We start from the raw sequence: 21,687 nt of genomic DNA on the forward strand, positions 1-21,687 counted from the left end.
ACTTTCTGTTTCCTTCACCTACATTTCCCTGGGTCCTAAGCCCCTCCAAGTACAACTTCTTATCACCCTCTATGTACCAATGTACATTTATATGCTCGTATCATGCTAGTATCTCATGTTTGAGAGGCCAAGATTTACTCTGCAGCGTTATACGCTACCCTTATAGTCAGCAGTAGTTGATAGGTGTATTGAAGGGCCAATAGAATGTTTTTATTCCCCCGCCCCCTGTGATGTCACCAGCAGCCCGGCTAGCTCAGTCGGTAGAGCATGAGACTCTTAATCTCAGGGTCGTGGGTTCGAGCCCCACGTTGGGCTCATATCTTTATTACTAATTTAGTCATGAGCCAAGATAGTTTTTTCCGACTTTCTTTTTACTGAAGTTGTCTATTTCTTTTTGGGGATTATGATATGTCACGGTTGAAACAACAAACAGCAATAATGGTTTGTGAAAAACACTGTACGGCATGTTGCTTATGTTAGTATCTCAGGTTAGCTCACAACAGTACAACAATAGTAACATACTTCTAAGGCCAAGATTTACTATGCAGCGTTATATGATACCCCTCGCAAAGGTTTTTCTGGCCCCGCCCACGAGGATGACATCAGTTGCCTGGCTAGCTCAGTCGGTAGAGCATGAGACTCTTAATCTCAGGGTCGTGGGTTCGAGCCCCACGTTGGGCTCATATCTTTATTACTAATTTAGTCATGCGCCAAGATAGTTTTTTCCGACTTTCTTTTTACTGAAATTGTCTACAGGGAGCAGCCACCCTGTGGACTCACCACCCGCAGGGACAAGCATTGGGGTTGGGTGCAATGCAGACCGGACGGCAGGTCGGGCAGGAGGCCTGGGCATGCCGATCGCCGGCAGCATAGACTAGCTCTAGGGACGTGGAACGTCACCTCGCTAGCGGGGAAAGAGCCGGAGCTGGTGCAGGAGGTGGAGCGATACCAGCTAGATATAGTTGGACTCACCTCCACACACAGTGTTGGCTCTGGAACCAAGCTCCTGGAGAGGGGTTGGACTTTGTCCTTTTCCAGAGTTGGCCAGGGTGAGAGGCGCCAGGCGGGAGTGGGGATACTCACGAGCCCCCGGCTGAGCGCCGCTGTGTTGGAGTTCTCCCCGGAGAACGAGAGGGTCGCCTCCATGCGCCTACGGGTTGCGGGGAGCAAGGCTCTGACTGTGGTTTGTGCTTATGCACCAAACAGCAGTTCGGAGTATCCGGCCTTCTTGGAGTCGGTGGGAGGGGTCCTGGAAAGGGCGCCGCCTACCGACTCCATAGTTCTCCTGGGGGACTTCAACGCTCACGTGGGCAATGACGGAGAAACCTGGCGGGGGGTGATTGGGAGGAACGGCTTGCCCGATCTGAACCCGAATGGTGTTTCGTTATTGGACTTCTGTGCTTGCCACGGTTTGGCCATAACGAACACTATGTTCGAACATAAGGTGGCTCATAAGTGTACCTGGTACCAGAACACCTTAGGCCGGAGATCAATGATCGACTTTGTAATCGTATCATTTGATTTGCGGCCGTATGTCTTGGACACTCGGGTGAAGAGAGGAGCAGAGCTGTCGCCTGATCACCACCTGGTGGTGAGTTGGATCAGATGGCAGGGGAACCGGTTGGAAAGACCCAGCAAGCCCAAACATGTAGTGAGGGTGAACTGGGAACGTCTGGCGGAGGACCCTGTCCGGGAGGTCTTTAACTCCCACCTCCGGAAGAACTTCTCACACATCCCGAGGGAGGTTGGGGACACGGAATCCGAATGGACCATGTTCAAAGCCTCTATTGCGGACACGGCCGCTAGGAGCTGTGGCCGGAAGGTCATCGGTGCCTGTCGTGGCGGCAACCCGAGAACCCGGTGGTGGACACCAGAGGTGAGGGAAGCCGTCAAGCTGAAGAAGGAGACCTTCAAGGCCTGGTTGGTTTGAAGCATAACATACTTCTAAGGCCAAGATTTACTATGTAGCGTTATATGATTTCCCTCGCAAAAGTTTTTCTGGCCCCGCCCACGAGGATGACATCAGTTGCCCGGCTAGCTCAGTCGGTAGAGCATGAGACTCTTAATCTCAGGGTCGTGGGTTCGAGCCCCACGTTGGGCTCATATCTTTATTACTAATTTAGTCATGCGCCAAGATAGTTTTTTCCGACTTTCTTTTTACTGAAGTTGTCTATTTCTTTTTGGGGATTATGATATGTCACGGTTGAAACAACAAACAGCAATAATGGTTTGTGAAAAACACTGTAAGGCATGTTGCTAATGTTAGTATCTCAGGTTAGCTCACAACAGTACAACAATAGTAACATACTTCTAAGGCCAAGATTTACTATGCAGCGTTATATGATACCCCTCGCAAAAGTTTTTCTGGCCCCGCCCACGAGGATGACATCAGTTGCCTGGCTGGTGCTCCATGTAGCTCGTAAGTCGACCTAATTCTTGGTTGTGAAAGCCAATCACCGTTCAGTCTGTAACCACAAATCAACCAGGAAGTGTCCGCTGCGGCCAATTGGTGCTCGTATCGCAACCAAGAATTGACCAATCGGCGTCTTCGAGCTCGCGAACACTCACGGTGAATGACGAGGACGACCGAAGACGATTATATTCGGCGGTGGAGGACGAGCCGCCTGATTCTTTTTCATCTTAACAACATTTCGAAAGTAAGTCAATCCTTTATAGCTACTGTCAATATAAATTAATTGAGATATATCGATATTTGAATGAATGACCCGTGGCTCGGTAACTCTTTACTAACGATGAAACGCGTCCTAACGAACGTCACCTGTCATCTCTGTATTACATTACAGATAGCGATTTTAGTACTCAGGATACTTAGCTGGTCTAACGTTACTGATATTACGTTTGTGTCGGGTTACTTTAACGTTAACTAACAGAGTTAACAAACTAACCCGCTTGTTGATTACGGTAGCGAGCTAACGTTAAGTGGGACTGTCCGCCATTACTGTTATTTTACTTTTCTTTTTATGTATTCATTCATTTACAATAAAGTAATGTTACATACAGCATGACAAGACCTACATTAAAATGAAACAGTACTCTTGTCTGTGAGTCGTAACCTTTACAATAACGTAACAACGTTACTGGACACCTGTTAGTAACGTTCATTTCACTACTACTCGATTACAATTCAGTAACAAATATTGTGCTTTTTACTCCACTACATGTAATTAATAACTTCAGTTACCTGTTACTTTGAAGATCGAGGATACAAAAAAGCTCAGTTTATATATATATATATATATATATATTTATATATATATATATATATATATATATATATATATATATTATATATATATTGCATTATAGATACATTGTTAAAGATTAAACTACCTTGATTAGTTGGTTGCTCTAACAGTCACACAGTGGTGAGTATATGAGCATGCTTCATATACTCATATTTTATGCAGAGCATGTTTTCTGCATCGCTTCCATTAGTCAGTTTTGCATTCCAGCTGTAATCTGTTTTCATAGCATGATGGCTGGCTCAACACATGAAATGAAAATCTAAATGAAGAATCTATTTTACAAAAGCAAGCATACATAAGAGGGTGTGATCTATTGCTGTGTCATGCTGCTGCATCACAGTCATGATCACATAGCAATTGATCACTCTTGTGTATTACTGCTTAAAGGTACAATGTGTATAGCATTATGTGGGATATATTAGTAGAAATGAACATAACTATGTTGTCTGTATTATCACGTAGTTATTTTTTTAATTAGTGTTTTCATTCACTTAGAATGAGCCCTTCATATCTACATTGATACGTAGATGTGAAGGCCCCGTGACAACAGTCTTGGAAGAAGAGGAGTGAGCGGAGCGGTATTCAGTTGTTTACAATCTGTTTATTAATATTGGTTGTTTTATGTTTTCCCAGGTTCAGCAGGCGTGGCAGGGCACTTGAAAAAAACATCTTGCAGCAGGGTATCCCAGCTCCAGATGCACCCTCAGCAGGACCAGAGAAGCTTCCTGCGGCTCTGCAGAAAGGGCCATCTCTCATGCGCCAAGATAGTATTTTCCGACTTTCTTTTTCCTGAAGTTGTCTATTTCTTTTTGGGGATTATGATATGTCACGGTTAAAACAATAAACAGCAATAATGGTTTGTGAAAAACACTGTAAGGCATGTTGCTAATGTTAGTATCTCAGGTTAGCTCACAACAGTACAACAATTGTAACATTCTTCTAAGGCCAAGATTTACTATGCAGCGTTATATGATACCACTCGCAAAAGTTTTTCTGGCCCCGCCCACAAGGATGACATCAGTTGCCCGGCTAGCTCAGTCGGTAGAGCATGAGACTCTTAATCTCAGGGTCGTGGGTTCGAGCCCCACGTTGGGCTCATATCTTTATTACTAATTTAGTCATGTGCCAAGCTAGTTTTTTCCATCCATCCATCCATTTTCCACCGCTTATCCGGGGTCGGGTCGCGGTGGCAGCAGGTCAAGCAGGCCGACCCAGACCTCCCTCTCACCGGCAACATGTTCCAGCTCATTCTGGGGGATCCCGAGGCGTTCCCAGGCCAGCTGGGAGATGTAATCTCTCCAGCGTGTTCTGGGTCTTCCCAGTTGGACGTGCCTGGAAAACCTCCAGTGGGAGGCGTCCAGGAGGCATCCTAATTAGATGCCCGAACCACCTCAGCTGACTCCTTTCGACGCGAAGGAGTAGCGGCTCGACTCCAAGCTCCCTCCTGATGACCGAGCTCCTTACCCTATCTCTAAGGCTGAGCCCGGCCACCCTACGGAGGAAACTCATTTCGGCCGCTTGTAGCCGCGACCTTGTCCTTTCGGTCACGACCCAGAGTTCGTGACCATAGGTGAGGGTAGGAACGTAGACCGAGTGGTAAATTGAGAGCTTTGCCTTCCGGCTCAGCTCCCTCTTCACCAAGACGGTCCGGTGCAGCGCCTGCTTTACTGCTGCAGCTGCACCGATCCGTCTGTCGATCTCCCGCTCCATCTTACCCTCACTCGTGAACAAGACCCCGAGATACTTGAACTCCTTCGCTTGAGGTAGGCACTCCGTCCCCACCTGGAGGGAGCAATCCACCAGTTTCCGGCAGAGCACCATGGCCTCAGATTTGGAGGTGCTAACTCTCATCCCCGCCGCTTCACACTCGGCTGCAAACCGTCCCAGTGAATGCTGGAGGTCACGATCCGAGGAGGCTAACAGGACCACATCATCTGCAAATAGCAGAGAGGCGATCCCGAGACCCCCGAAACTGACGTTCTCCGCCCCCAGGCTGCGCCTAGATATCCTGTCCATGAAAATCACGAACAGGACCAGTGACAAAGGGCAGCCCTGGCGGAGGCCAACACCCACCGGGAACGTGTCTGACTTATTGCAGAGAATGCGGACACAGCTCCTACTGCAGTCGTACAGAGACCGGATCGCCCGTTGTAACGGGTCCGGCACCCCATACTCCCGCAGCACCCCCCACAAGACCCCCCGAGGGACCCGGTCGAAAGCCTTCTCCAAGTCCACAAAGCACATGTAGACTGGTTGGGCAAACTCCCAGAGCCCCTCCAGTAGTCTTGCAAGGGTAAAGAGCTGGTCCACTGTTCCACGGCCGGGACGGAATCCGCACTGCTCCTCTTGAATCTGAGGTTCGACAAGCGGTCGGAGCCTCCTTTCCAGCACCCTGGCATAAGCCTTCCCCGGGAGGCTGAGTAGTGTGATACCCCGGTAATTCGAGCACACTCTCCGGTCCCCCTTTTTGAAGATGGGAACCACCACCCCGGTCTGCCATTCCATGGGCACTGATCCCGACCCCAATGCGACATTGAAGAGGCGTGTCAGCCAGGACAGCCCAACTATGTCCAGCGCCTTCAGCATCTCAGGGCGGATCTCATCCACCCCCGGCGCCTTGCCACCAAGGAGCTTTTTAACTACCTCAGCGACCTCTGCCAGGGATATGGGTGAGCCTCCCCCTAGGTCCTCAGACGCTGCCTCCTCTGCAGAGGACATGTTGGTCGGGTTTAGGAGTTCCTCAAAGTGCTCTTACCACCGCCCGACGATGTCCTCCGTCCAGGTTAGCAGTTCCCCCCCCCCCCCTGCTGAGAACAGCCTGGGGTAAGCCCTGCTTTCCCTTCCTGAGCCGTCGGATGGTTTGCCAGAACCTCCTTGAGGCCAACCGAAAGTCCTTCTCATGGCCTCCCCGAACTCCTCCCGATAGTTTTTTCCGACTTTCTTTTTCCTGAAGTTGTCTATTTCTTTTTGGGGATTATGATATGTCACGGTTAAAACAACAAACAGCAATAGTGGTTTGTGAAAAACACTGTAAGGCATGTTGCTAATGTTAGTATCTCAGGTTAGCTCACAACAGTACAACAATAGTAACATACTTCTAAGGCCAAGATTTACTATGCAGCATTATATTATACCCCTCGCAAAAGTTTTTCTGGCCCCGCCCACGAAGATGACATCAGTTGCCCGGCTAGCTCAGTCGGTAGAGCATGAGACTCTTAATCTCAGGGTCGTGGGTTCGAGCCCCACGTTGGGCGTGTTACTTTTTTAGTTATGACCGTTTTAGCCATAACTGTTTTAGTTATGTGCCCCTAAAACAATGAACTAATATTCTATATTATACACAAAATATTGTGCCCACCAACCCTTAGATTAAGAGTCTCATGCTCTACTACTGCTACTGTCCTAGCTGGGCAATGAAACACCACACCTCAGACCCATCCCCCGTTCCTACAGAGCATATGAACAAATGATGCTAGCTGTAGCTCTTGTATTGTCCTCGTCTCTGTGGCGCAATTGGTTAGCGCGTTCGGCTGTTAACCGAAAGGTTGGTGGTTCAAGCCCACCCAGGGACGGAATCTCCTTTTTTTATGCCTAAGACAGCCATTGGTTGAACTGAAGCTCTTCTTACAAGTGCAGCAAACCCTTAGATTAAGAGTCTCATGCTCTACTACTGCTACTGTACTAGCTGGGCAATGAAACACCACTTTTCCCAACCAAATACCGAATGTTATCATACCAAATGTGCACATTTTGCCTCAGACCCATCCCCCGTTTCTACAGAGCATATGAACAAATGATGCTAGCTGTAGCGCTTGTATTGTCCTCGTCTCTGTGGCGCAATTGGTTAGCGCGTTCGGCTGTTAACCGAAAGGTTGGTGGTTCAAGCCCACCCAGGGACGGAATCTCCTTTTTTTTATGCCTAAGACAGCCATTGGTTGAACTGAAGCTCTTCTTACAAGTGCAGCATGTTTGTCTACATGTGTTTGGTTTACTTGGATAAGGCTTACGACCATTTCCCCTGGGGAGTCTTGTGGGAATATGCGGTACCGTGGTGATTGCTATGACCCATCCAGTTCTTGAAGTGAGAGTTATGTCCGTATACTCGGGACAAACATGTTTCTAGTGGGTGTAGTGTTAGTCTCCACCAAGGTAGTCCTTTGTCACAGATTCTGCTTGCATGTTGGCCCCTGCCAGGGTTTTCGCTTGTCAGCAATCCCGTTTTTGATTTTTGATTGCGAACCTGCGGGAGGAGACTGTCCAGTTTGGGGACCTAAGAATAACGTCCATGCTCTTTGTAGTTGTTGTTCTGTTAGGTTTATTATTGAGAGTATTATTCCTACTTGTGGCAAATTCATTTTTTTATTGTGCGAAGTCAGCTGTTTTTTCAAAGACAAAACATCACTGGGTTGGCTTGAACCAAACTTTCAGTTAACAGCCGAATGCGCTGATCGATTGTTCTGAAGCTGGGGAACAATAGTCTGTTAAAGGGAAGGGGGGGAAGAAAAAGGAGGGGGAAAAGGGGGGAGAAGGAAAAAGAAGGAAAAAAGAGAAAAGAGGAGAAAAGGAAGAGAAAACACTCTTCAGTGCCATCCACTTAGACTCCCGTGGTGTTTTAAGGTCCTTATTTACCGTATTTATATTCTTATTGAAGAAAAAGATCTTTTGTGTGCATTTGTGCATAGAGAAATCGTCCACAGGAGCACCGGTTCAAATCCCGGCCCCGGCAGGATTGAGGTTTATGATATTCATAATAAAAGTGTTTGTGTTGCCCATGTCCATTTGAATTTATTCAAGATATTGACTTGTGCAATGCAATTACGTATTGTTATGTTAGTATTAAATGAAACTTCCATACTTTACTTATGATGTTGACCCATCCAATGCAATTACCTGTTAATACATGTTCAAGGTATTGACTTGAACATGAACTGAGACAGTATTGATGTAGAAATCTTAATTCTATTCTCTGTCATTTGAAAAAGGTTATTGTAGGCCCTGGGTAACTGTGATACAATGTGTCACTACCTGAAAACAAGACTTTGCACAGAAAATGTATGACAAAAGCAAACTTTTATTTATTGAAATATCGTCTATGAAATATCAAGGACAAAATATTTAAAAACACCACTCTACAATCTATATAACAATATATTATAATAAAATATAAAATCCCATAATTAAAATGTATCTAAAATATATATAACATAATTATAATAAAATATAAAAGCACCACACAATAAAATCAACACAACTATATACATAAATACAAATGTCCAGTAAATCAAAGAATGAAATGAGTGTCGTTTGCAAGAAAACACGCACTGGGATTAACACTTGAATACAAGTGAATATAAAAATATATATGAAACAGGGCCCTGTGCATGAATCCAATAAAAAAAAAAGGATAAATTATTTTGTTAATAAACTGCTGCACTACAGCCAAAGGGATGTGTGGATTCAGTCTAGAACAAGAGCATAAAGTTCACAGCATTAAAGTGACAGAACATTTATTGACAGGAGGTTTGCTCGGGGCAGAGCGCCTTAATTTTTCCCATTTCTCTCGTTTTTTCAGTCAGTGGGTCCGCAGGCGTTGGAAACCGTCCAGAGCAGTAGTTTACTGAGAGAGTCTGACTCACGTCAGATCAATTCAAGGTAAGCTTTCCATTCTTGGACTTGGGTATTTCCTGCACACCTGAGGTCATTCTTAACACTCAATTATCAGAACCCTTCAATGTTTCAAATACAGCTTTTTTTTTACGGCTGCTCGGAGTCGGTGTGCTATTGACCACAAAGTCATGATCAGGTTTCCCAGAGACCCACTATCTTTCCAAAGGGATGGAAAAACAGTCATCCAGGGTTTAGATCTCAACAACAGTCAGTTCTATCTATGTTAAATTGAATGGCGATATTTAGCTTTTGTTTTTCCACCGTCAGCACTCACTGCTCAAGAGGCTTGCTCCTTTCAAAGCTCCCTCCTCGATGCTCTTTAATAAATACAAATGTCCAGTCTATCTTTTCTTCATCTCCTCCAACCACTGCTCCTTAGGGACACGCTCTACTGAGGGGCAGTATATCGTCCCCTTATACTGACTGTGTCCAGTCGCCGCCGTTCGGAACTGCCTGCATTTCTTGCACGTGTTGTGCAATACTTTGCGGGTCAGTTTTCGGGGGACGACTGGACCAGTAGGAGCAGCAGCAGGAGGAGCAGCAGGAGCGGCAGAGGGGAATCCCAGGGCCTGTGGAGCAACGGCCAGAACAGGCAGAGATGGAGCAGGGAACGGCTGCTGCAAAATCACCAGCTGAGGTGTTGGGGATGGAGCTGGGCAGAGCTGCCGCAGCTCTGAATGCTTCCTCTTCAGTTTTGCCTTCCCAGTTGACGAGGGCAGGTCGTACGGGTGAGCTGGGTTGGTCGATGTGGGTGTCGCTACCGGCGGTACAGTGGGTGGGTTCAGAGGGTGATGAGCCTCGGGAAGGTGACTTGACGGCAAGGTCAGCCCCTGCCTGACCGTACTATTGTCTTGGCTCTTCACCCTCTTATTGTGTCACTGCACCAGGGTCGTCTGGCTCACGTCCACCAGCTGCAGGTCCGTCTGCTGCATAATGATGCCGTTCCCCAGAATCCGCTGCCTGATCCTCCTGTAGTCCCCGAGGATGAGGTCCCACCGAGAGACTGTGCTCATCCCCATCCTCCGGGGACTACGGTAGATCTCGCAGAGCCTGGTTATTATCGCCTGCATTAACCTGGAGCAGTTTGGCCACTGTGCCAGGGAGCCAGTGGTGGTCAGGCTGTGCCTCTTCACACTGTCCACCCCTGCTGTGAAGTCCTTCCTCTTTTTTGGGGACCTGAACCTCCCCGTGTCCAGCCTGCTCTGGTGTCTGGCAGAGAAGACCACCCTCTCTCTGTCCATCACCAGCATGTTCTGCCACAGAGCAACAATGTTGCTCGCCTATGCAGAGAGAGAACACAACAGCCCATGAGAAGAAGAAAAATAAATCTATGCGTGTGAATATGCATGACATGGCACAAAGGGAAAATAAGACAATGAATGTTCCTCACCGTCTGATTGTCTATTGCCAAGACCGGCTGGTTCCTCAGCTCCAGTAGACACTCCGCCAAGCTCTCCACCCTGTCCATCCCTGGCATGCAGGCGCGATCCACAGCCTAAACAAAAATACAGAGATGAGCAACACAACTTGAGAACAGTCAAATGGGACAAAACCCAGATACCGTGATGTTATTTCTTCACACAAAATGATGTATTTATATACCCCGGACTCTGGAGCCTGGGAGGAGGACGCAGCCTGGGAGGTTGACGCAGCCTGGGAGGTGGACGCAGCCTGGGAGGAGGACGCAGCTTGGGAGGAGGCAGGAGTCGGAGACAGGGAAGCCAGCTGGGTGAGCAGGGACAAAAGCAGAGAGGAGGCTGCAGCTAAGGTGGCGGCTGCAGGCTGGGAGGAGGCAGCAGGCTGGGACCAGGCAGCAGGCTGGGCGGAGGCAGCAGGCTGGGACCAGGCAGCAGGCTGGGAGGAGGCAGCAGGCTGGGACCAGGCAACAAGAAGGGAGGCTCCAGGCAGAGAGGAGGAAGAGAGGCTTGGGTCATCCAGGAGACTTGCCACTGTGCCTTCCTGGAAGCCCTCGTCTTCTTCTTCTTCCTCTCCCTCATCCACATCCTCCAGCATCTCATCTGTATCTTCTGACCCAGGGACCACATTGAGGGGCTTTCCAGTCTGGCTCAAAAGGTAGTCCACGCCAATGAGCTCGCCTATGAATAAGAGCAGACACACACACACACACACACATTAGTTGTAGTCAAAGCATTATATATATAAACCTTTAATTTAGAAAAGTCGGACTTGTATTTGTATCATGTTATGTCTGAACGGATGGCTTTGGCAATGGGAATGATACAAATGTAGCCTTGTTGAACTTCAGTTAGAACACTGAAAAACAATAAACCAAAAGAATTATGGAGCCAGATATTAACGAGACATACCAGTGTATATGGAAGGTGGCCTGAAGGTTGGCACAAATGCCTCGCCACACAACTTCAGGCTGTTGTTAACAGACTGGCTCACGTCACCGGAGTAGGTCAGGAAAGATGACGGCCTGCCGGTCACCGCTGCTGTCCCCCGATCCTGGTTCCACCTGTTCAGGCCTTCCAGGAGGTACAGCTGGAAATTTAGTGCATTTGCACTAGTTCCTGAAAAACAAAACAACAACATTGTATTGCTTTTCAATCTGAATGCTTTCACAAAATAACCTACAAGTTATTGAAAATGTAAAACACAAGAGAGACACCAACCTGGAATGAACCTGTTCAGGTGCCAGTGAAAGGACTCCAGGGATGTGGACCCTATGGCACAGCGGTATTTGGTCAGTATGACGCCACTCTTGGTGGTGGTGGTGCCTACCACTGTGTACAGTGCCACATCTGGGAGGTCCTGGATGGACTTGACGTGGCGTTTTTGCACACGCCAAATGTGCTCCATCCGTACATCATCCAGCAGTTGCACCCCCATGAGGTCTCTTCCATTTGCCCCCCCCCCCCCCCCCAGTGTCTGCAGCAGCTGCTCAATGAGCTTGATGGTGGTCTCCTCACCGCGTGTCACAACATTGTAATTCACCATTGAAAGACTGAAACAACAGCATTACGACATGTGATGTAACAGCAACAGCATAACAACATTGTAACAAACATGCGATGCAAGATAAACAATAAAAGATGTCATTTGTAAATAGATCACTATAATGGTGTGGAATCCGCATTTGCGCATTGGCGATGGACCCTCCGAAGAGGGTAGTCTGTCCACGGGCCTGCATGGGGCATTTGTCAATCTGAAATGATAAGAATTGCTATTTATCCTGGAGTGAGTCAATCAGTGTACTACGTCTGATTAACATTATCTGCACCATCATATTGCATCATTTTAATCAAGTGCGTGGCATACTAGTGACAGTAATGAGTAATAGGTACATAGTTTGCTATACTTTACCTTCTGATAGATGTCATGCCACTTCCTTTGCCTTGGGGCTGGCCTATTGCCTCCTCCAGCAGGCCAAACACCAGAGCTGGCAAATGCCCTCAGCCTTGCTAGCCACTCTCCATCGGTGATGGACTTGTGGCTCTTTGGTTTTGTGGAAAGTGCCTTTTTCACCCATGTCAAGTCTGCTCTCTTTAAAAGCTCAAAACGTCCCTGGGTGGGCTTGAACCACCAACCTTTCAGTTAACAGCCGAACGCGCTGACCAATTGCGCCACAGAGACAGACCTGATAGAAAGTTGGTTAGGCCCGAACTGCAAGCCCCACCCACTTGCATTTGCTATACATTGCTAGAAGGTTGGGCTCTACATTTTGTAAAAGTTTATTTTCCTGTTTGAAAAGTTCCCCTGGAATAGCTTAAGGTGCGTTAGCTTTTAGAAGATTGTAGATAATTGTGCCACGGACAAGATTTCTCAATTTGTTGGTTTTTGGAGGCTTAGCTCTGATCGTGAAAACTGCCTTTTTCAAAGTCTGCTCTCTTTAAAAACTGAAAACGTCCCTGGGTGGGCTTGAACCACCAACCTTTCAGTTAACAGCCGAATGCGCTGACCAATTGCGCCACGGAGACAGGCCTGATAGAAAGTTGGTTAGGCCCGAACTGCAAGCCCCACCCACTTGCATTTGCTATTCATTTTCTATTCATTGCTAGAAGGTTGGGCTCTACATTTTGTAAAAGTTAATTTTCCTGTTTGAAAAGTTCCCCTGGAATAGCTTAAGGTGCGTTAGCTTTTAGAAGATTGTAGATAATTGTGCCACGGACAAGATTTCTCAATTTGTTGGTTTTTGGAGGCTTAGCTCTGATCGTGGAAACTGCCTTTTTCAAAGTCTGCTCTCTTTAAAAGCTCAAAACGTCCCTGGGTGGGCTTGAACCACCAACCTTTCAGTTAACAGCCGAATGCGCTGACCAATTGCGCCACAGAGACAGGCCTGATAGAAAGTTGGTTAGGCCCGAACTGCAAGCCCCACCCACTTGCATTTGCTATTCATTGCTAGAAGGTTGGGCTCTACATTTTGTAAAAGTTAATTTTCCTGTTTGAAAAGTTCCCCTGGAATAGCTTAAGGTGCGTTAGCTTTTAGAAGATTGTAGATAATTGTGCCACGGACAAGATTTCTCAATTTGTTGGTTTTTGGAGGCTTAGCTCTGATCGTGGAAACTGCCTTTTTCACCCATGTCAAGTCTGCTCTCTTTAAAAGCTCAAAACGTCCCTGGGTGGGCTTGAACCACCAACCTTTCAGTTAACAGCCGAATGCGCTGACCAATTGCGCCACAGAGACAGGCCTGATAGAAAGTTGGTTAGGCCCGAACTGCAAGCCCCACCCACTTGCATTTGCTATTCATTTTCTATTCATTGCTAGAAGGTTGGGCTCTACATTTTGTAAAAGTTCATTTTCCTGTTTGAAAAGTTCCCCTGGAATAGCTTAAGGTGCGTTAGCTTATAAAAGATTGTAGATAGTTGTACCAAGGACAAGATTTCTCAATTTGTTGGTTTTTGGAGGTTTAGCTCTGATCGTGGCAACTACCTTTTTCACCTATGTGATGTCTGCTCTCTTTATAAGCTCGAAACGTCCCTGGGTGGGCTTGAACCACCAACCTTTCAGTTAACAGCCGAATGCGCTGACCAATTGCGCCACAGAGACAGGCCTGATAGAAAGTTGGTTAGGCCCGAACTGCAAGCCCCACCCACTTGCATTTGCTATTCATTTTCTATTCATTGCTAGAAGGTTGGGCTCTACATTTTGTAAAAGTTCATTTTCCTGTTTGAAAAGTTCCCCTGGAATAGCTTAAGGTGCGTTAGCTTTTAGAAGATTGTAGATAATTGTGCCACGGACAAGATTTCTCAATTTGTTGGTTTTTGGAGGCTTAGCTCTGATCGTGGAAACTGCCTTTTTCAAAGTCTGCTCTCTTTAAAAGCTCAAAACGTCCCTGGGTGGGCTTGAACCACCAACCTTTCAGTTAACAGCCGAATGCGCTGACCAATTGCGCCACAGAGACAGGCCTGATAGAAAGTTGGTTAGGCCCGAACTGCAAGCCCCACCCACTTGCATTTGCTATTCATTTTCTATTCATTGCTAGAAGGTTGGGCTCTACATTTTGTAAAAGTTAATTTTCCTGTTTGAAAAGTTCCCCTGGAATAGCTTAAGGTGCGTTAGCTTTTAGAAGATTGTAGATAATTGTGCCACGGACAAGATTTCTCAATTTGTTGGTTTTTGGAGGCTTAGCTCTGATCGTGGAAACTGCCTTTTTCACCCATGTCAAGTCTGCTCTCTTTAAAAGCTCAAAACGTCCCTGGGTGGGCTTGAACCACCAACCTTTCAGTTAACAGCCAAATGCGCTGACCAATTGCGCCACAGAGACAGGCCTGATAGAAAGTTGGTTAGGCCCGAACTGCAAGCCCCACCCACTTGCATTTGCTATTCATTTTCTATTCATTGCTAGAAGGTTGGGCTCTACATTTTGTAAAAGTTCATTTTCCTGTTTGAAAAGTTCCCCTGGAATAGCTTAAGGTGCGTTAGCTTATAAAAGATTGTAGATAGTTGTACCAAGGACAAGATTTCTCAATTTGTTGGTTTTTGGAGGCTTAGCTCTGATCGTGGCAACTACCTTTTTCACCTATGTGATGTCTGCTCTCTTTATAAGCTCAAAACGTCCCTGGGTGGGCTTGAACCACCAACCTTTCAGTTAACAGCCGAATGCGCTGACCAATTGCGCCACAGAGACAGGCCTGATAGAAAGTTGGTTAGGCCCGAACTGCAAGCCCCACCCACTTGCATTTGCTATTCATTTTCTATTCATTGCTAGAAGGTTGGGCTCTACATTTTGTAAAAGTTCATTTTCCTGTTTGAAAAGTTCCCCTGGAATAGCTTAAGGTGCGTTAGCTTATAAAAGATTGTAGATAGTTGTACCAAGGACAAGATTTCTCAATTTGTTGGTTTTTGGAGGCTTAGCTCTGATCGTGGCAACTACCTTTTTCACCTATGTGATGTCTGCTCTCTTTATAAGCTCAAAACGTCCCTGGGTGGGCTTGAACCACCAACCTTTCAGTTAACAGCCAAATGCGCTGACCAATTGCGCCACAGAGACAGGCCTGATAGAAAGTTGGTTAGGCCCGAACTGCAAGCCCCACCCACTTGCATTTGCTATTCATTTTCTATTCATTGCTAGAAGGTTGGGCTCTACATTTTGTAAAAGTTCATTTTCCTGTTTGAAAAGTTCCCCTGGAATAGCTTAAGGTGCGTTAGCTTTTAGAAGATTGTAGATAATTTTGCCACGGACAAGATTTCTCAATTTGTTGGTTTTTGGAGGCTTAGCTCTGATCGTGGAAACTGCCTTTTTCAAAGTCTGCTCTCTTTAAAAGCTCAAAACGTCCCTGGGTGGGCTTGAACCACCAACCTTTCAGTTAACAGCCGAATGCGCTGACCAATTGCGCCACAGAGACAGGCCTGATAGAAAGTTGGTTAGGCCCGAACTGCAAGCCCCACCCACTTGCATTTGCTATTCATTTTCTATTCATTGCTAGAAGGTTGGGCTCTACATTTTGTAAAAGTTCATTTTCCTGTTTGAAAAGTTCCCCTGGAATAGCTTAAGGTGCGTTAGCTTTTAGAAGATTGTAGATAATTGTGCCACGGACAAGATTTCTCAATTTGTTGGTTTTTGGAGGCTTAGCTCTGATCGTGGAAACTGCCTTTTTCAAAGTCTGCTCTCTTTAAAAGCTCAAAACGTCCCTGGGTGGGCTTGAACCACCAACCTTTCAGTTAACAGCCGAATGCGCTGACCAATTGCGCCACAGAGACAGGCCTGATAGAAAGTTGGTTAGGCCCGAACTGCAAGCCCCACCCACTTGCATTTGCTATTCATTTTCTATTCATTGCTAGAAGGTTGGGCTCTACATTTTGTAAAAGTTCATTTTCCTGTTTGAAAAGTTCCCCCGAAATAGCTTAAGGTGTGTTAGCTTATAAAAGATTGTAGATAGTTGTACCAAGGACAAGATTTCTCAATTTGTTGGTTTTTGGAGGCTTAGCTCTGATCGTGGCAACTACCTTTTTCACCTATGTGATGTCTGCTCTCTTTATAAGCTCGAAACGTCCCTGGGTGGGCTTGAACCACCAACCTTTCAGTTAACAGCCGAATGCGCTGACCAATTGCGCCACAGAGACAGGCCTGATAGAAAGTTGGTTAGGCCCGAACTGCAAGCCCCACCCACTTGCATTTGCTATTCATTTTCTATTCATTGCTAGAAGGTTGGGCTCTACATTTTGTAAAAGTTCATTTTCCTGTTTGAAAAGTTCCCCTGGAATAGCTTAAGGTGCGTTAGCTTTTAGAAGATTGTAGATAATTGTGCCACGGACAAGATTTCTCAATTTGTTGGTTTTTGGAGGCTTAGCTCTGATCGTGGAAACTGCCTTTTTCAAAGTCTGCTCTCTTTAAAAGCTCAAAACGTCCCTGGGTGGGCTTGAACCACCAACCTTTCAGTTAACAGCCGAATGCGCTGACCAATTGCGCCACAGAGACAGGCCTGATAGAAAGCTGGTTAGGCCCGAACTGCAAGCCCCACCCACTTGCATTTGCTATTCATTTTCTATTCATTGCTAGAAGGTTGGGCTCTACATTTTGTAAAAGTTAATTTTCCTGTTTGAAAAGTTCCCCTGGAATAGCTTAAGGTGCGTTAGCTTTTAGAAGATTGTAGATAATTGTGCCACGGACAAGATTTCTCAATTTGTTGGTTTTTGGAGGCTTAGCTCTGATCGTGGAAACTGCCTTTTTCACCCATGTCAAGTCTGCTCTCTTTAAAAGCTCAAAACGTCCCTGGGTGGGCTTGAACCACCAACCTTTCAGTTAACAGCCAAATGCGCTGACCAATTGCGCCACAGAGACAGGCCTGATAGAAAGTTGGTTAGGCCCGAACTGCAAGCCCCACCCACTTGCATTTGCTATTCATTTTCTATTCATTGCTAGAAGGTTGGGCTCTACATTTTGTAAAAGTTCATTTTCCTGTTTGAAAAGTTCCCCTGGAATAGCTTAAGGTGCGTTAGCTTATAAAAGATTGTAGATAGTTGTACCAAGGACAAGATTTCTCAATTTGTTGGTTTTTGGAGGCTTAGCTCTGATCGTGGCAACTACCTTTTTCACCTATGTGATGTCTGCTCTCTTTATAAGCTCGAAACGTCCCTGGGTGGGCTTGAACCACCAACCTTTCAGTTAACAGCCGAATGCGCTGACCAATTGCGCCACAGAGACAGGCCTGATAGAAAGTTGGTTAGGCCCGAACTGCAAGCCCCACCCACTTGCATTTGCTATTCATTTTCTATTCATTGCTAGAAGGTTGGGCTCTACATTTTGTAAAAGTTCATTTTCCTGTTTGAAAAGTTCCCCTGGAATAGCTTAAGGTGCGTTAGCTTATAAAAGATTGTAGATAGTTGTACCAAGGACAAGATTTCTCAATTTGTTGGTTTTTGGAGGCTTAGCTCTGATCGTGGCAACTACCTTTTTCACCTATGTGATGTCTGCTCTCTTTATAAGCTCAAAACGTCCCTGGGTGGGCTTGAACCACCAACCTTTCAGTTAACAGCCAAATGCGCTGACCAATTGCGCCACAGAGACAGGCCTGATAGAAAGTTGGTTAGGCCCGAACTGCAAGCCCCACCCACTTGCATTTGCTATTCATTTTCTATTCATTGCTAGAAGGTTGGGCTCTACATTTTGTAAAAGTTCATTTTCCTGTTTGAAAAGTTCCCCTGGAATAGCTTAAGGTGCGTTAGCTTTTAGAAGATTGTAGATAATTGTGCCACGGACAAGATTTCTCAATTTGTTGGTTTTTGGAGGCTTAGCTCTGATCGTGGAAACTGCCTTTTTCAAAGTCTGCTCTCTTTAAAAGCTCAAAACGTCCCTGGGTGGGCTTGAACCACCAACCTTTCAGTTAACAGCCGAATGCGCTGACCAATTGCGCCACAGAGACAGGCCTGATAGAAAGTTGGTTAGGCCCGAACTGCAAGCCCCACCCACTTGCATTTGCTATTCATTTTCTATTCATTGCTAGAAGGTTGGGCTCTACATTTTGTAAAAGTTCATTTTCCTGTTTGAAAAGTTCCCCTGGAATAGCTTAAGGTGCGTTAGCTTTTAGAAGATTGTAGATAATTGTGCCACGGACAAGATTTCTCAATTTGTTGGTTTTTGGAGGCTTAGCTCTGATCGTGGAAACTGCCTTTTTCAAAGTCTGCTCTCTTTAAAAGCTCAAAACGTCCCTGGGTGGGCTTGAACCACCAACCTTTCAGTTAACAGCCGAATGCGCTGACCAATTGCGCCACAGAGACAGGCCTGATAGAAAGTTGGTTAGGCCCGAACTGCAAGCCCCACCCACTTGCATTTGCTATTCATTTTCTATTCATTGCTAGAAGGTTGGGCTCTACATTTTGTAAAAGTTCATTTTCCTGTTTGAAAAGTTCCCCTGGAATAGCTTAAGGTGCGTTAGCTTATAAAAGATTGTAGATAGTTGTACCAAGGACAAGATTTCTCAATTTGTTGGTTTTTGGAGGCTTAGCTCTGATCGTGGAAACTGCCTTTTTCAAAGTCTGCTCTCTTTAAAAGCTCAAAACGTCCCTGGGTGGGCTTGAACCACCAACCTTTCAGTTAACAGCCAAATGCGCTGACCAATTGCGCCACAGAGACAGGCCTGATAGAAAGTTGGTTAGGCCCGAACTGCAAGCCCCACCCACTTGCATTTGCTATTCATTTTCTATTCATTGCTAGAAGGTTGGGCTCTACATTTTGTAAAAGTTCATTTTCCTGTTTGAAAAGTTCCCCTGGAATAGCTTAAGGTGCGTTAGCTTATAAAAGATTGTAGATAGTTGTACCAAGGACAAGATTTCTCAATTTGTTGGTTTTTGGAGGCTTAGCTCTGATCGTGGCAACTACCTTTTTCACCTATGTGATGTCTGCTCTCTTTATAAGCTCAAAACGTCCCTGGGTGGGCTTGAACCACCAACCTTTCAGTTAACAGCCGAATGCGCTGACCAATTGCGCCACAGAGACAGGCCTGATAGAAAGTTGGTTAGGCCCGAACTGCAAGCCCCACCCACTTGCATTTGCTATTCATTTTCTATTCATTGCTAGAAGGTTGGGCTCTACATTTTGTAAAAGTTCATTTTCCTGTTTGAAAAGTTCCCCTGGAATAGCTTAAGGTGCGTTAGCTTATAAAAGATTGTAGATAGTTGTACCAAGGACAAGATTTCTCAATTTGTTGGTTTTTGGAGGCTTAGCTCTGATCGTGGCAACTACCTTTTTCACCTATGTGATGTCTGCTCTCTTTATAAGCTCAAAACGTCCCTGGGTGGGCTTGAACCACCAACCTTTCAGTTAACAGCCTAATGCGCTGACCAATTGCGCCACAGAGACAGGCCTGATAGAAAGTTGGTTAGGCCCGAACTGCAAGCCCCACCCACTTGCATTTGCTATTCATTTTCTATTCATTGCTAGAAGGTTGGGCTCTACATTTTGTAAAAGTTAATTTTCCTGTTTGAAAAGTTCCCCTGGAATAGCTTAAGGTGCGTTAGCTTATAAAAGATTGTAGATAGTTGTACCAAGGACAAGATTTCTCAATTTGTTGGTTTTTGGAGGCTTAGCTCTGATCGTGGAAACTGCCTTTTTCACCCATGTCAAGTCTGCTCTCTTTAAAAGCTCAAAACGTCCCTGGGTGGGCTTGAACCACCAACCTTTCAGTTAACAGCCAAATGCGCTGACCAATTGCGCCACAGAGACAGGCCTGATAGAAAGTTGGTTAGGCCCGAACTGCAAGCCCCACCCACTTGCATTTGCTATTCATTTTCTATTCATTGCTAGAAGGTTGGGCTCTACATTTTGTAAAAGTTCATTTTCCTGTTTGAAAAGTTCCCCTGGAATAGCTTACGGTGCGTTAGCTTATAAAAGATTGTAGATAGTTGTACCAAGGACAAGATTTCTCAATTTGTTGGTTTTTGGAGGCTTAGCTCTGATCGTGGCAACTACCTTTTTCACCTATGTGATGTCTGCTCTCTTTATAAGCTCGAAACGTCCCTGGGTGGGCTTGAACCACCAACCTTTCAGTTAACAGCCGAATGCGCTGACCAATTGCGCCACAGAGACAGGCCTGATAGAAAGTTGGTTAGGCCCGAACTGCAAGCCCCACCCACTTGCATTTGCTATTCATTTTCTATTCATTGCTAGAAGGTTGGGCTCTACATTTTGTAAAAGTTCATTTTCCTGTTTGAAAAGTTCCCCTGGAATAGCTTAAGGTGCGTTAGCTTTTAGAAGATTGTAGATAATTGTGCCACGGACAAGATTTCTCAATTTGTTGGTTTTTGGAGGCTTAGCTCTGATCGTGGAAACTGCCTTTTTCAAAGTCTGCTCTCTTTAAAAGCTCAAAACGTCCCTGGGTGGGCTTGAACCACCAACCTTTCAGTTAACAGCCGAATGCGCTGACCAATTGCGCCACAGAGACAGGCCTGATAGAAAGTTGGTTAGGCCCGAACTGCAAGCCCCACCCACTTGCATTTGCTATTCATTTTCTATTCATTGCTAGAAGGTTGGGCTCTACATTTTGTAAAAGTTCATTTTCCTGTTTGAAAAGTTCCCCTGGAATAGCTTAAGGTGCGTTAGCTTATAAAAGATTGTAGATAGTTGTACCAAGGACAAGATTTCTCAATTTGTTGGTTTTTGGAGGCTTAGCTCTGATCGTGGAAACTGCCTTTTTCAAAGTCTGCTCTCTTTAAAAGCTCAAAACGTCCCTGGGTGGGCTTGAACCACCAACCTTTCAGTTAACAGCCAAATGCGCTGACCAATTGCGCCACAGAGACAGGCCTGATAGAAAGTTGGTTAGGCCCGAACTGCAAGCCCCACCCACTTGCATTTGCTATTCATTTTCTATTCATTGCTAGAAGGTTGGGCTCTACATTTTGTAAAAGTTCATTTTCCTGTTTGAAAAGTTCCCCTGGAATAGCTTAAGGTGCGTTAGCTTATAAAAGATTGTAGATAGTTGTACCAAGGACAAGATTTCTCAATTTGTTGGTTTTTGGAGGCTTAGCTCTGATCGTGGCAACTACCTTTTTCACCTATGTGATGTCTGCTCTCTTTATAAGCTCAAAACGTCCCTGGGTGGGCTTGAACCACCAACCTTTCAGTTAACAGCCGAATGCGCTGACCAATTGCGCCACAGAGACAGGCCTGATAGAAAGTTGGTTAGGCCCGAACTGCAAGCCCCACCCACTTGCATTTGCTATTCATTTTCTATTCATTGCTAGAAGGTTGGGCTCTACATTTTGTAAAAGTTCATTTTCCTGTTTGAAAAGTTCCCCTGGAATAGCTTAAGGTGCGTTAGCTTATAAAAGATTGTAGATAGTTGTACCAAGGAC

General features: G+C 45.8%; 24 non-coding genes across 24 annotated transcripts; 7 read left to right on the forward strand and 17 right to left on the reverse strand.

Moving 5' to 3' along the window:
* Window positions 1-242: 242 nt before the first annotated feature.
* Window positions 243-315, forward strand: trnak-cuu (transfer RNA lysine (anticodon CUU)). Its single transcript has one exon. It is a non-coding gene; the product is annotated as a tRNA-Lys (tRNA).
* Window positions 316-608: 293 nt separating this feature from the next.
* trnak-cuu (transfer RNA lysine (anticodon CUU)) lies at window positions 609-681 on the forward strand. The gene has a single exon. It is a non-coding gene; the product is annotated as a tRNA-Lys (tRNA).
* Window positions 682-2,028: 1,347 nt separating this feature from the next.
* On the forward strand, window positions 2,029-2,101 carry trnak-cuu (transfer RNA lysine (anticodon CUU)). Its single transcript has one exon. It is a non-coding gene; the product is annotated as a tRNA-Lys (tRNA).
* Window positions 2,102-4,289: 2,188 nt separating this feature from the next.
* trnak-cuu (transfer RNA lysine (anticodon CUU)) lies at window positions 4,290-4,362 on the forward strand. Its single transcript has one exon. It is a non-coding gene; the product is annotated as a tRNA-Lys (tRNA).
* A 2,085-nt stretch (window positions 4,363-6,447) lies between these two features.
* On the forward strand, window positions 6,448-6,520 carry trnak-cuu (transfer RNA lysine (anticodon CUU)). Its single transcript has one exon. It is a non-coding gene; the product is annotated as a tRNA-Lys (tRNA).
* Window positions 6,521-6,764: 244 nt separating this feature from the next.
* Window positions 6,765-6,838, forward strand: trnan-guu (transfer RNA asparagine (anticodon GUU)). Its single transcript has one exon. It is a non-coding gene; the product is annotated as a tRNA-Asn (tRNA).
* A 253-nt stretch (window positions 6,839-7,091) lies between these two features.
* Window positions 7,092-7,165, forward strand: trnan-guu (transfer RNA asparagine (anticodon GUU)). The gene has a single exon. It is a non-coding gene; the product is annotated as a tRNA-Asn (tRNA).
* A 5,291-nt stretch (window positions 7,166-12,456) lies between these two features.
* On the reverse strand, window positions 12,457-12,530 carry trnan-guu (transfer RNA asparagine (anticodon GUU)). Its single transcript has one exon. It is a non-coding gene; the product is annotated as a tRNA-Asn (tRNA).
* A 625-nt stretch (window positions 12,531-13,155) lies between these two features.
* On the reverse strand, window positions 13,156-13,229 carry trnan-guu (transfer RNA asparagine (anticodon GUU)). The gene has a single exon. It is a non-coding gene; the product is annotated as a tRNA-Asn (tRNA).
* A 278-nt stretch (window positions 13,230-13,507) lies between these two features.
* trnan-guu (transfer RNA asparagine (anticodon GUU)) lies at window positions 13,508-13,581 on the reverse strand. Its single transcript has one exon. It is a non-coding gene; the product is annotated as a tRNA-Asn (tRNA).
* A 289-nt stretch (window positions 13,582-13,870) lies between these two features.
* Window positions 13,871-13,944, reverse strand: trnan-guu (transfer RNA asparagine (anticodon GUU)). The gene has a single exon. It is a non-coding gene; the product is annotated as a tRNA-Asn (tRNA).
* A 281-nt stretch (window positions 13,945-14,225) lies between these two features.
* Window positions 14,226-14,299, reverse strand: trnan-guu (transfer RNA asparagine (anticodon GUU)). Its single transcript has one exon. It is a non-coding gene; the product is annotated as a tRNA-Asn (tRNA).
* A 652-nt stretch (window positions 14,300-14,951) lies between these two features.
* On the reverse strand, window positions 14,952-15,025 carry trnan-guu (transfer RNA asparagine (anticodon GUU)). The gene has a single exon. It is a non-coding gene; the product is annotated as a tRNA-Asn (tRNA).
* A 644-nt stretch (window positions 15,026-15,669) lies between these two features.
* On the reverse strand, window positions 15,670-15,743 carry trnan-guu (transfer RNA asparagine (anticodon GUU)). Its single transcript has one exon. It is a non-coding gene; the product is annotated as a tRNA-Asn (tRNA).
* A 281-nt stretch (window positions 15,744-16,024) lies between these two features.
* Window positions 16,025-16,098, reverse strand: trnan-guu (transfer RNA asparagine (anticodon GUU)). Its single transcript has one exon. It is a non-coding gene; the product is annotated as a tRNA-Asn (tRNA).
* Window positions 16,099-16,387: 289 nt separating this feature from the next.
* Window positions 16,388-16,461, reverse strand: trnan-guu (transfer RNA asparagine (anticodon GUU)). Its single transcript has one exon. It is a non-coding gene; the product is annotated as a tRNA-Asn (tRNA).
* A 281-nt stretch (window positions 16,462-16,742) lies between these two features.
* trnan-guu (transfer RNA asparagine (anticodon GUU)) lies at window positions 16,743-16,816 on the reverse strand. The gene has a single exon. It is a non-coding gene; the product is annotated as a tRNA-Asn (tRNA).
* A 652-nt stretch (window positions 16,817-17,468) lies between these two features.
* On the reverse strand, window positions 17,469-17,542 carry trnan-guu (transfer RNA asparagine (anticodon GUU)). The gene has a single exon. It is a non-coding gene; the product is annotated as a tRNA-Asn (tRNA).
* Window positions 17,543-18,186: 644 nt separating this feature from the next.
* Window positions 18,187-18,260, reverse strand: trnan-guu (transfer RNA asparagine (anticodon GUU)). The gene has a single exon. It is a non-coding gene; the product is annotated as a tRNA-Asn (tRNA).
* Window positions 18,261-18,541: 281 nt separating this feature from the next.
* trnan-guu (transfer RNA asparagine (anticodon GUU)) lies at window positions 18,542-18,615 on the reverse strand. Its single transcript has one exon. It is a non-coding gene; the product is annotated as a tRNA-Asn (tRNA).
* A 644-nt stretch (window positions 18,616-19,259) lies between these two features.
* Window positions 19,260-19,333, reverse strand: trnan-guu (transfer RNA asparagine (anticodon GUU)). The gene has a single exon. It is a non-coding gene; the product is annotated as a tRNA-Asn (tRNA).
* A 1,015-nt stretch (window positions 19,334-20,348) lies between these two features.
* Window positions 20,349-20,422, reverse strand: trnan-guu (transfer RNA asparagine (anticodon GUU)). The gene has a single exon. It is a non-coding gene; the product is annotated as a tRNA-Asn (tRNA).
* A 281-nt stretch (window positions 20,423-20,703) lies between these two features.
* Window positions 20,704-20,777, reverse strand: trnan-guu (transfer RNA asparagine (anticodon GUU)). Its single transcript has one exon. It is a non-coding gene; the product is annotated as a tRNA-Asn (tRNA).
* Window positions 20,778-21,421: 644 nt separating this feature from the next.
* trnan-guu (transfer RNA asparagine (anticodon GUU)) lies at window positions 21,422-21,495 on the reverse strand. The gene has a single exon. It is a non-coding gene; the product is annotated as a tRNA-Asn (tRNA).
* Window positions 21,496-21,687: the final 192 nt, after the last annotated feature.

The sequence above is a fragment of the Anarhichas minor genome, unplaced genomic scaffold, assembly GCF_050575085.1.
Source record: "Anarhichas minor isolate MPS153535 unplaced genomic scaffold, ASM5057508v1 ptg000016l, whole genome shotgun sequence".
NCBI classification, from domain to species: Eukaryota; Metazoa; Chordata; class Actinopteri; order Perciformes; family Anarhichadidae; genus Anarhichas; species Anarhichas minor.